Genomic DNA, 13,548 nt, shown 5'->3' with positions numbered 1-13,548 from the left:
TTTTTGTTGTAAATATCCCTGTCAAGGTTGTTACACTGAATTACATTTTAATGGGTGTCTTCTGTAAATCATAGTAAAATGTATGATATTTAATTTTTGCTCAGAAAAACAAACAAACAAATTAAACAGTACCCATTCTGATGTATTGAAAAACAACAATTCAAAACTGTATTACACTTACTGTTTTGATGCTTGAAAACCTATGGAAGTATTTTAATGCCAAATGTTTTTGAAATAAAAAGCTTGTTGAATTGCACTAACTGGAAAAAAAACATGCATCACATTAGCTGTGCTTGCATTTAGATGCATTGTATTTTTAAGGCTTGCATTTTTATGGGCTAAAATTCAACATGGTCGTATATTTAAGCTGTGAATATTTCAATTAAAAATATTTCACACACATTTTCATTATTAAAAATTCAATAATTTATTTTCACCTTTCAGATTTCAATTCCAAAATATTCATTCTTTTTAAAAATACAACCTATAAAATTCGACTAGCAATTTTCAGTCCATTTTATTTCGCTTTACAAATTCGCTTCCACTAATTCAGTGGTTCAAATTCGACAGAAAATTCAACATTTCACATCCGGGGAACTGCAGGAAAAGCAGTAGAGTGCCGATGCATGATCTCCATCTGCTGTTAGTCGACTTCACCAGCAGGTGCCGCTAGCGGCTGTTTACAAAGACGAGCAACGGCTAGTAAGTCATCATTCATTCATAAAAGCGGATTTACAGAAATGGAGCAAGCGGTAAGTGAATGTGTGATGATTATCAGGGCCAGTATAAATGCAGAAAAGCTGATAAAGACACAAAAGCTGCATTTATGTTTAATTCAGTGTCTTTACGGTTACTTTCCCTGTTTAGTCTACATGTAAGCAGCTTTCTCTCCCGTGAACGAGATTATAACGTTATTGTCCGATGCTGGTGTACAGATCATACATTAAATCTGAGGTAGACATATATTTCTCTCTGTTGTTTAGTTTCCTTAACTTTATATCGCAGCACTGTGTTGTAATACTATGGTTTCCCTCATCCGTCATAGGATTCCCCTGCCATCAGGACATATAAAACTCTTAACACAGCTTAATGGACTTGTGTACAGTGATATAAAAGAGCAAACTCGCACCTCGTTTGTGATGTAAGTTATACTATATAGGCTCCAAGAAAGCAGATACTGGCATAAAGTTGTTTTGACCCTGAACGTCAATTCGCAAATTTAGGGACCGTCTCTAAAGTTACGATATTGGTATTCACGTTTCTACCTTCAGTAGCGTTTAAAGAGAATGATTTACAGTCACAAAACCAACTCTAAAGTGTTCATCTAGGTCTCAGGTAATGCAAACCTTTTAGATTTTTGATGCTTATTAAAATAAAAGGTAACACTTTATATTATAGTTAGTTAATATGAACTAATAAAGAACTGCACTTCTACAGCACTTATTAATCTTTGTTAATTTTAATTCCAGCATTTACTAATGCATTATTAAAATCAAGAGTTGTATTAACATTAGGTAATGCACTGTGAACTAACATGAACAATGAACCGCTGTAATTTTATAAACCCTAACAAAGATTAACAAATACAGTAACAAATGTATTGCTCATGGATAGTTCATGTTAGTTAAGACATTATGATCCATCCATATTGTAAAGTGTTTCCAAATAAACTGTCAAGTAATATGTGAATATTGCTATGTATTTCACTACTGTATGGGATCATACAAAAAATGCCATAATTTAAAGCTCAATAGCATTTGACGAGAATGATTTACAGTCACAAAACTACCTGTAAAGTGTTCATATGGTGTCAGGTCGAACAGTGATGCGCCCTTCTCTCTCTCTCTCTCTCTCTCTCACTCACTCACTCACTCACTCACTCACACACACACACACACACACACACACACACACACACACACACACACACACACACACACACATGTTAGGTTTTTGTGAATTGTGGGGACTTTCCATAGGCTGCAATGCATTTTATACTGTACAAACCGTACTTCCTATCACCCTACCCTACCCCTAACCCTAAACCTAACCATCACAGGAACCTGTGCATACCTTTATTTTCTCACAAAACCACCATTTAGTATTTTTAATAATTAATTTACATTGTGGGGACCGGTGGCCGTCCCCACGAGGTAGGTGAACTCAGGTTTATATTACATCGTGGGGACATTTATATACATCCCCACGATGTAATATAAACAAGAACACACACACACACACACACACACACTTGAACTCACACAAACTCTTGTACGCACATGCACATGCATATTCAAACACACCCCACTCAAAGTACATGCATATTATATACTATTTCTATTTTTTAACACGTTCATCACACAATTCATTCTACTTCATTTTCATTTTTCCTGCTCATATATTATCCTGCTTATACAAATTTTACATTGTGTTGCCAAAGCATTTATATGAGCAGGAAAAATAAAATTAACTAAGTAGAACGAATTGTGTGATGAATGTGTAAAAAGAAAAAAAGAAAAGAAAAAAAGTATGTGCATGTACTTTGAGTTGTGTGTGTTTGAATGTGTGTGTGTGTGTGTGTGTGTGTGAGAGAGAGAGAGAGAGAGAGAGAGAGTGAGAGAGAGAGTAGGGCGCATCACTGTTCGACCTGAGACCTAGATGAACACTTTAGAGTTGGTTTTGTGACTGTAAATCATTCTCTTTAAACGCTACTGAAGGTAGAAACGTGAATACCAATATCGTAACTTTAGAGACGGTCCCTAAATTTGCGAATTGACGTTCAGGGTCAAAACAACTTTATGCCAGTATCTGCTTTCTTGGAGCCTATATAGTATAATCTACATCACAAATGAGGTGCGAGTTTGGTCTTTTATATCACTGTACAGGAGTCTATTAAGCTGTGTTAAGAGTTTTATATGTCCTGATGGCAGGGAGCTATGACGGATGAGGGAAACCATAGTATTACAACACCGCGCGGCTGAATTAAACACTGAATTTAACATAAATGCAGCTTTTGTGTCTTTATCAGCTTTTCTGCATTTATACTGGCACTGATAATCATCACACATTCACTTACCGCTTGCTCCATTTCTGTAAATCCGTTTTTATGAATGAATGATGACTTACTAGCCGTTGCTCGTCTTTGTAAACAGCCGCTAGCGGCACCTGCTGGTGAAGTCGACTAACAGCAGATGGAGATTATGCATCGGCACTCTACTGATTTTCCTGCAGTTCCCCGGATGTGAAATGTTGAATTTTCTGCCGAATTTGAACCACTAAATTTGTGGAAGCGAATTTGTAAAGCGAAATAAAATGGACTGAAAATTGCTAGTTGAATTTTATAGGTTGTATTTTTAAACAGAATGAATATTTTGGAAGTGAAATCTGAAAGGTGAATATAAATTATTGAATTTTTAATAATGAAAATTTGTGTGAAATATTTTTAATTGAAATATTCACAGCTTAAATATACGACCATGTTGAATTTCAGCCCATAAAAATGCAAGCCTTAAAAATACAATGCATCTAAATGCAAGCACAGCTAATGTGATGCATGTTTTTTTTTCAATTAGTGCAATTCAACAAGCTTTTTATTTCAAAAACATTTGGCATTAAATTACTTCCATAATAACCCTTTTTAGTCGTTGACCCATATAAGAATTTAGTTCAAACTTTGACCTGCGGAGGGCAGTAATACGCTTAGCAGCGTCTACACTGCCGGAATTCTACAAGAAGAAGAAGATGGGCCTCTGCTTATCACTTTATTAGTTACATCGTGTCTATTGTCAGAACCATAGACAGTAAAGGTCAGAACAGACAGAAGTAACTGCAGGCCTGTGCTGATAGCTCAGACATAACGTTACTCATTGTGAACTCATGGAGGAGCTCAGGTAAGAGAAATACAGCAACAGAAATGTCATTGCAGTCCGTGATTGAAGACTCGCTGTAGTTTCATTTATGTATGTAGGCTATGTGAACAGACATGCAGTTTGAGCGTTTGAACATGTTCTGGTGTGTTTGTTCCCCGGTGCTTGTTTGCCCGTGTTTGTTTTCACGCTGTTTAACATACATTCGTGTTTGTTTGTTTGACTGTAACTTTACTTTCTGTTCTGCCGGTTAGTAGTGAAGGTGACACGGGTGAGCAATGACAGAATGACAGCTTTAGCCTCATTTGCGTCCCAGACTGGTGCAAAATGCACCTTTTGCAAAACATTTAAAATGGTAATGTTACGAGTCCCGGGCGTGGTACACGTAAACAGATTACAAAACCCCTGAATTATCAGGAGAAGTAAACACAAGAAAAGATCAGTGGCTTCCCTCAAACGAGGCTTGTAGCGTCTCTTTATTGACATCATATCATCTTGACTTTATACTTATCAATATTACAAAATACACATTATTAACACATCTGTAGTCTTTACTGTTATATTAGTATCTTTTTAAAATGAAACTGTTTTACTGTACAAAATGATCACCGTCACTCTCATAACACATAACACACTAACGTTACTTTTAAGTCTGAACAAATATACACTTTCTGAGTCATTTTTATATTAATAAATTAGCGCATACTGAAATAAAATGTATTATTTACATGTGAATTGACTACATTCACAACAATCAACCGTTTTACCCTGTAATTACTTTCACATTTAACACAAACAAGTTATTAGTTTTAAACACATAGGAAATGTGAACTGACATGTCTTATAATGGCATTGGCGCATATTTTCATTTTTTATGAATATATACCTGAAGAAGAAGGAGAAATAAACACAAGAAAAGATCAGTGGCTTTCCTCAAACGCAGCTTGTAGGGTCTGAAGTAAACACAACGCGCATCACCATAGCAACCCACAACAGACTCCCTCTAGTGGCAACAGTTGTGTTCTTTTAAAAATTAAGTCTAAAGTAGTGATAATTAATGACTCTGTGTACAATGAACTCTTTGTCAAATAAATAAAGAAATAAATACATAAATAATTAAATAAATGTATAAATATTAATACCAAAAGACACATTACCTTGTGACTACACATGGGTGTATCACAGTAACAGTAGCTTAATTTAGGCTATATCTTTTTCGTATTTTCCATTAAATGCTAAATTAATTATTTCAACTCCTGTAAAGACGTAATAAATGAACATGGGGACTCCTTAAGAAACTTTCATTATCTTTTTTTGTTGTTAGTGTTGTTTTTATGATGACAGTGCACACAAACTTTTAATTTATAATAGTAATAGCAAGTTTATGGTTCTGTGGTTGAATCTATGGTTACCATGGTATATTTCACACCAAAATTAACATTGTCATTAATTACTCACTCTCATGTCTTCCAAACTCGTAAGACTTTCGTTCATCTTCGGAACACAAATGAAGATCTTTTTGATGAAATTCGCTGAAACCGATGCGCGCTCCGCGTGTATATCATAATAACAATTGTATTTTTCATGTGTCTGTATTCAAACTCCAGTTCTGACTGCATCGCGAGCAAAATACAAACAACACATATGCTGTGCTGAAGGAAACAGCCTACAGCTTGCATGTTTGAACGCAGCTTGAGCAGGCAGAGGTGAATGAGCCACACTTTTGTGACACTGACATTTTGCTGCTGTCCTTCACGTAGCTTTAGTAATGTAATGTAATGCTTGTAGCAAAACTGCAGGACTCGTCTATTACTCGTCGATTGCAGAAACAATAGCGGCGCTGTGGGTGGAAACATACAGTTTCAGGGGGTGGTAATATTATAATATTATGTCCTACTTTACAAGGGGACCGAAATCAGAACGGCTCGATTTTTCACATGCTTGTAGAGAAAAGCTTACCAAAACAAAGTTACTGGGTTGTCCTTTCACATTTTCTGTGCTGGTAGATGCACCAGAGACACGAGCTCACTTAAACATGGGAAAAGTCAGATTTTCATGATATGACCCCTTTAAATAAGGCCACCCTGGCAAACAAAGTAATACACCAGCATATACAGTGGGTACGGAAAGTATTCAGACCCCCTTAAATTGTTCACTCTTTGTTGTATTGCAGCCATTTGCTAAAATCATTTAAGTTCATTTTTTCCCTCATTAATGTACACACAGCACCCCATATTGACAGAAAAACACAGAATTGTTGACATTTTTGCAGATTTATTAAAAAAGAAAAACTGAAATATCACATGGTCCTAAGTATTCAGACCCTTTGCTCAGTATTTAGTAGAAGCACCCTTTTGATCTAATACAGCCATGAGTCTTTTTGGGAAAGATGCAACAAGTTTTTCACACCTGGATTTGGGGATCCTCTGCCATTCCTCCTTGCAGATCCTCTCCAGTTCTGTCAGGTTGGATGGTAAATGTTGGTGGACAGCCATTTTTAGGTCTCTCCAGAGATGCTCAATTGGGTTTAAGTCAGGGCTCTGGCTGGGCCATTCAAGAACAGTCACGGAGTTGTTGTGAAGCCACTCCTTCGTTATTTTAGCTGTGTGCTTAGGGTCATTGTCTTGTTGGAAGGTAAACCTTCAGCCCAGTCTGAGGTCCTGAGCACTCTGGAGAAGGTTTTCGTCCAGGATATCCCTGTACTTGGCCGCATTCATCTTTCCCTCGATTGCAACCAGTCGTCCTGTCCCTGCAGCTGAAAAACACCCCCACAGCATGATGCTGCCACCACCATGCTTCACTGTTGGGACTGTATTGGACAGGTGATGAGCAGTGCCTGGTTTTCTCCACACATACCGCTTAGAATTAAGGCCAAAAAGTTCTATCGTGGTCTCATCAGACCAGAGAATCTTATTTCTCACCATCTTGGAGTCCTTCAGGTGTTTTTTAGCAAACTCCATGCGGGCTTTCATGTGTCTTGCACTGAGGAGAGGCTTCCGTCGGGCCACTCTGCCATAAAGCCCCGACTGGTGGAGGGCTGCAGTGATGGTTGACTTTCTACAACTTTCTCCCATCTCCCGACTGCATCTCTGGAGCTCAGCCACAGTGATCTTTGGGTTCTTCTTTACCTCTCTCACCAAGGCTCCTCTCCCCCGATAGCTCAGTTTGGCCGGAAGGCCAGCTCTAGGAAGGGTTCTGGTCGTCCCTAACGTCTTCTTTCCTTCCTTCCCTAGGAACCTTAAATGTAGCAGAAATTTTTTTTGTAACCTTGGCCAGATCTGTGCCTTGCCACAATTCTGTCTCTGAGCTCTTCAGGCAGTTCCTTTGACCTCATGATTCTCATTTGCTCTGACATGCACTGTGAGCTGTAAGGTCTTATATAGACAGGTGTGTGGCTTTCCTAATCAAGTCCAATCAGTATAATCAAACACAGTTGGACTCAAATGAAGGCGTAGAACCATCTCAAGGATGATCAGAAGAAATGGACAGCACCTGAGTTAAATATGAGTGTCACAGCAAAGGGTCTGAATACTTAGGACCATATGATATATCAGTTTTTCTTTTTTAATAAATCTGCAAAAATGTCAACAATTCTTTGTTTTTCTGACAATATGGGGTGCTGTGTGTACATTGAGGGTAAAAAAATGAACTTAAATGATTTTAGCAAATGGCTGCAATATAACAAAGAGTGAAAAATGTAAGGGGGTCTGAATACTTTCCGTACCCACTGTATATGTCAGCAAACCGTACAACAATGAAAATAAGTGTACTGCTGGCTTCCTTACCCGCTATCAGACATAGGATACAATCAGTGGCGCACCACACATCTGTGAGGGCCCCCCGCAAAGCACAAGATGGGGCCCCTCCCACCCGCAGTGACGTCATGTATGAAAATTTGTTGTGCACGTACCTGCTGCTGTCTGTACCCCGTATGCAGTTATCATTGTACTGATGCTTCTAATGTTATTAATAACATGTCATTTTGATATGTAGGCATATAGGCTATGTGACCTGTTTTTTTTTTAAGTTGAACTAAAATCCCGGCCTGAATAATATTTTATGAGCTTGCAGCCAAACATGCCTCTGCTCCAATTTAAATGTTTTAAAAATAGCAGGAGGTTTCTTCAAGGTTCCTTTAGAAGAAATCGTTTTTATCAATATTAAACTTCTTAATTAGTTCAATGAATTTTCTTTACTTTTTTACAGAAACAAATTAAAATAGCCTATTAGTTTAGTCAAAAACCTAAACCCAAAACGAAAATAAATTTGGTTAATCAATTAATTAAATAAAATGTATTTAATAATCAACAATCAAATAAAATTTTGAAAATAAAACATTTAGCTATATAAAGAATTTTTATATAAACTTTTTAATATAATTTTTTTCTACTCCAATTTGTTTGTTAAATATAAACATTTAAATTTGGCGGTATACTTAACAAACAATAACGAAGACAACAGGTTCAGTCAGAATATAATGAATATACAGTGCTGTATATTAAATGCTATTTTAGGGTTATTTCTAGCTAACTATCCAGTTTATGGTCATTGAATGGTTTTCTGAGGTAAATGTGGCGTTATTCTCAAGCTGTTTTATTGTTGTCTTTCTGTGGTTGAAACACTGATTGATCGATTACGCAATAGTTTAAGACGCAATAGTTTGATACGCGATACATTTCTGGAAGTTATTTATCTTTCAACATTCATTCTGCTGTTAATTCATGTTTACCTGCTGCTGTAATAGTAGTAGGGTAGAGTGGGGGAAAATAGCCTGGATGCCAGCCGAACTTAACCCCGCCCACAACATTTTGAGGTCGGGGAGTTCGGTCTGGACTCGATCCGTAGAGGAGTAATTATGCCCGAACAGAAACTGTTCGGACCAATCACATTGTCAGGGCGATGATTGACAGATTATCACCTGAAACGTAATCAGCCACGTCATCAAAGAGCGCTTGGGGAGTTTGATTGACAAGCGATCTAACCAGTCAGAACGCCGTATCCGCCATTTTGTCCGACAAAGCAGTCAGGAGTTAGAAGATTAACCGTTCACGAGCCTCTTGAGCTGAGGCGCTACAGCAATCTGTCACGATCATGGTCACAACCCATTAAAGAGCCACAAAACGGTTTTTATTGTTTGAATTTTTTATAATAACTACACAGTTTGAAAGCTGGGACTTTGTTTAAAATCATAAGTAACCTGCTCTGCTCTGTTTCCTCTTTGCTCCGCGATGTATTTTCCACTCTGTGTGGCGTGACAGCACCACGGCTTGTCGGACAAAGCAACAGTAACTAAGGGGGAGGGTCTTTGCGAAAGGTCAATTAGTTTACCACAATGATGGCTGTTGAAGAACTGAGATGTGTAGATTCCGCCATCGCGTCCGTTATAGAAGATATTGACAGCGCATTAATTTTAAAAAAGGAACAGAGGACCGCGATCAAGGCATTTGTCGATGGGAAAGATGTCTTTGCTGTCCTTCCTACGGGATTCGGCAAAAGTTTGATTTATCAGCTGGCCCCGATGGTCGCTAAGAAGAGTTCTGTTGACAACTATGCATCGCTCAACATACATCACTTACTCTGTAGCTCTGATTGGTTGTAGGTCTATCCAATTGAGGTCTTTCCTGGATCGGTTGAAATACGCCCCCATAATCAAAGCCCAATGGAGCAGTATCAGACTCATATTCGAACTAGAATTGAGTATGACCACGTCAGGCTAGCAGTATCAGACTCATATTCGAACTAGAATTGAGTATGACCACGTCAGGCTAGGGGGAAAACGCCCCTCTTAAGGAAAATGTGACATTACAGTGAAACAAAACATAAATGTGACTAGAATTGCCATCCCGGTTTTGAGTGACTATGGCAGGAGTTATTCACCAAATAGGCCTATTAAAATTGCTCAGCCTTCATAATTAATTAGTATTTTGACTGAAAATATTTTTGTACAAAGCGGTGGGGTAAAATGCCCCCTTTCTTACCAACCAGTTTGCTTCATAGATCAACAGCAAAATGAACAGACTAGTTTTTAATCTCTAAAAGTAAAAGACAAGTAATGTATCAACATGTATAGGCCTATATATTTAATATTTTTAATATTTATTTGAGGAATATCCAACATATCCAAATTTTTAACAATTGATTATTGATGTATTTGTTCACCACTATCACCAAGACAAGCAGAAAACCCTTTTTACCGTTTTACCCCACAAGCTACGACTTTTTAAAATAATGTTTAATTTTTAAAATATAATTATATTCCTTATAAATAACACATCCTCTCAAACTACAGACTTCACTATTCATCTATCATACATCACTGTGATATCCTGCAGAACAATATTCTCCTAAACACTTGTTTACTAATATCTGAAAATTATAGCGCTTGCCATGTAATCCTCTTCTCTTCAAATACGTCGCTGGTGTCAGCTTCTCCAAGGAGATTTGTTTATCCCCGTTGTCAAATGTAGTGCATAGCAACAGTGGAAATGTATATTGACTACCTCTAGTGCTTATTTTGGGAAAAACATTGGTGGGGGGCGTTTTCCCCCACTCTACCCTAAAGACTAAAGAGGAAGAGATAAGTTCACGCTTGATCCGCGCTATGTCTGAGGTGAGCCTGAGGTGCTATGGAACCATTGTTTTCCGTCACTGAACAATAAAAAAGGTAACTGCAAATTTATCTCTCAATTCTGACTTTTCCCCCCTCAGAATTGGATGAAATAAAGTCGCAAATGCGTGCATAAAGTTATGCGATAATAAAGTTGTGAGATATAAACTTGCAAGTCTGAGAAAAAGTCAGTCTTTTCCTCCTCAGAATTGGACTTTATATCTCTCAATTCTGAGAAAAGAAGTCAGAATTGTGAGATTAAAAAATTGCAATTATCTTTTTAAATTGTTTTCGACAGAATTTAAAACTTGAAAGACTTTTTCATATTAAGCAGAGTTTATTGTTATTATTGGGATTATCCAATCGTCTCCAATGACAATGGATACCGTTTGATTGCCCCCCCCCCCGTGTGGGCGTGGCCTAAATGCGCTTTGTCTCTATGAGCAGTTTACAAAACTGTTAAGTTTATTTACCTCAAGAACCACACAGTTATTACCTCGTTGGTGAGAAATGTCATGTAGCTTTTAAGCTGCTAGACTATTTACTGATTAATTCGTCAGAGCAGCGCTGACAACACGTTTCTGTGCGAGTGTGTATCCGTAGTGTATGTGTGTGCGTTTGAGTGAGAGAGAGAGCAGAACTTTCCGGAAGCTCAAATGTGCTGCATAACACACGAGAATGAACCTCATTGGTTACGCAGCATGTTTGAGCTTCCGAAAGAGGTTTGTTGTTGTGTGTTATTCATGTTCGGTTGAGCTTCTGCTTATGTTCATTGATCAGTTTACATGCAAGTAAAAATGTGTGCCTAAATTAAATCTTTTCATAATAAAAAGCGATCAAGTCTCTTCAGAAAATTTGGACCAAACCACTCAATTCATATGGATTAGTTTTCCAATCTATTTATGAACTTTTTGAAGTGTCAGTGGTCAGTGGAGGGACAGACATCTCTGATTTCATCAAAAAGATCTTCACTTGTGTTTCGAAGAACAACATGAGGGTGGGTAATTAATGACATAATTTTCATTTTGGGGTGAACTAACCCTTTAAATTAACCGTATGAATTTGCTTTTTACGTAATAACCATCTTTTTTGTGTCTTAAAATAAATTCACTTAAAATACTAATAAATTAAAATACCAATAAAATACTAAGAAATGTACTCACTTAAAATATATAATTTGTATATTTTTTTCATTACATATTACACTATATTGTATTATGTTTTAATGTAGGACTGTGCGCTATTGAAGAATGCGATATGCGATAAGTTTAAATAATGTTAAATAATGTGATATTCGATATGGTATTGCTTTAAGTGTGTAAATTCAATTTAAATTATATTTTAAAATATATTTAAAAACTGAAAATTATATAACCAATATGTTTCACATTCTTTTTGGGAAAAGAAATCATCATTACAACTTCTGAAAGTGACCAGAAGTGTTTTAGGATTACTTAAAAAGTAATGTCTCAAATCTGACAGTGTAATTTTAACATCACTGTAAACAAAAAACAAAAAATATGCCAATAGGCCTATTTAAATACCAAAAACGCTTTGCATGATAGTATATAGTTATATGGTCCGTGTATCTTTTGGTCATTCGTTTTTTGATTTAATAATGAAATCGGATAATGAAAAACGGCACCTTTTTCGTTTTTCATTTTTTTTTTTTTTTTTTTTCAAACAAAACGAAAAACAAGAATTCGGCTTGATTTTTCGTTTTTCGTTCAGGGGTAGAAAATGAATAAACAACTTGAATATTTGATCTCAACATGTGGGCGGGAATGAAACGCCCCTTTCTGCTGATTGGTCAACCAAACATTAAACTGTGCCGTCATCAGTTCTTCCGCAGTTCAGAGCAGCAGAGTAATAGTCCTTCGCTGCTATGGATTTAACGCGTTTATTGCAACTATATAATCACTTTTAAATTTACATTTAATCTTAATCTCTATCTCTTGATCTCTATCTCTCAAACAGCCAGACTAACGAATGTCTTGAGACACAAATCGAGGCAGAGACTGTAGAGGCTTTCTTCTGTGTGTCCATAAAAACGCGTGTTTAGCTCAGAAATATTATTATCTCAGATATAATAATTTACTTCGCACCTGCACTCACAACTACCTAATAGCCAACACCTTTTACACACTGCCTGTTTTATTATTGCTGACCACTTATCAAAATCTGTGTGGCAACGCTGCGTGACTCACGCGACAGCACAGAGATAGCGGCGCACACTCAAGAATTGCATGCGCAAATGCGCCGGCGCACGCTGCATTTAATTACTTTATTATAGCTTAAATAAAGCGCAAAAGAAACTACGAGCAATGACCGTCGTTGTTCTGTTGTAAGTTAAGTCATGAAATTACCAAACGTGCGATTAAAGCTGCCTCAAAACTGTGCATGCATTTATTTGTTGACATGGTTTTAATTGTTATCCAATTTGTTGGCCTTAAAACGTCTTAAAATGCACATATGTACACCAGGGAAATCTACATTTTCGGGGGAGCATGCCCCCATACCCCCCTAGGAAACTACATTTTCTGACCTCGGCAAATAGAAACCCTGCGTACGGCCCGGCTTATTCTATCTAATGAAATCTGAGGTAAATGTGCATTTCTACAAATGTGCGCATTTTTGGACTTAAAGTTTATATGTGTATGTAGTATACACTGTGATCAAAAATAAATGGGACCAAACGCGATTGAATGTAAAGGTTTGTGTCTCGTTATTCTATTAATAACTACCGATTGATTTTGCATTTCTATCAGAAATTAAGAATTATTGTCATTGTAGTGGTGCAAATATCTAAGCTATCTAATACTTCAAATCTCAAGGTTAAATCAGATTTTTTTTTTTTGGTAAAAATGTTTCTGTAACAGCTGCCAAAAATAGTATATAGCCTACCTTTACTGTGTTTTTTTAACAAATTAAAAAAAAAAAACCTTTTGTTTTAGGCAATACGCTGAGATTACTTAATTAATATTAAGTATTGGCCGGCTAACGGATGGCAGACAGAACGGTTATTTTCTCTGCCAACTAAACCTCCAAAGCAAATAAAGTCAAAGAACAGTTGTG

At 36.9% G+C, this 13,548-nt stretch overlaps 1 protein-coding gene across 2 annotated transcripts in view; it reads left to right on the top strand.

The window, feature by feature from the left end:
* The first annotated feature begins 3,710 nt into the window (after window positions 1-3,710).
* The window catches only part of wfs1b (Wolfram syndrome 1b (wolframin)), an 82,762-nt gene continuing 72,924 nt past the window's right edge, over window positions 3,711-13,548 (top strand). For both annotated transcript variants that reach the window (XM_048179936.1, XM_048179935.1), the window contains exon 1: window positions 3,711-3,890. The gene's annotated coding sequence lies outside the window, so the exon portion shown is untranslated. The remainder of the gene's footprint in view (window positions 3,891-13,548) is intronic.

Source organism: Megalobrama amblycephala, unplaced genomic scaffold (genome assembly GCF_018812025.1).
Source record: "Megalobrama amblycephala isolate DHTTF-2021 unplaced genomic scaffold, ASM1881202v1 scaffold401, whole genome shotgun sequence".
Classification (NCBI taxonomy): domain Eukaryota; kingdom Metazoa; phylum Chordata; class Actinopteri; order Cypriniformes; family Xenocyprididae; genus Megalobrama; species Megalobrama amblycephala.
The sequence above is the reverse complement of the archived record's forward strand: the minus strand, read 5'-3'. Positions and strand labels throughout refer to the sequence as shown.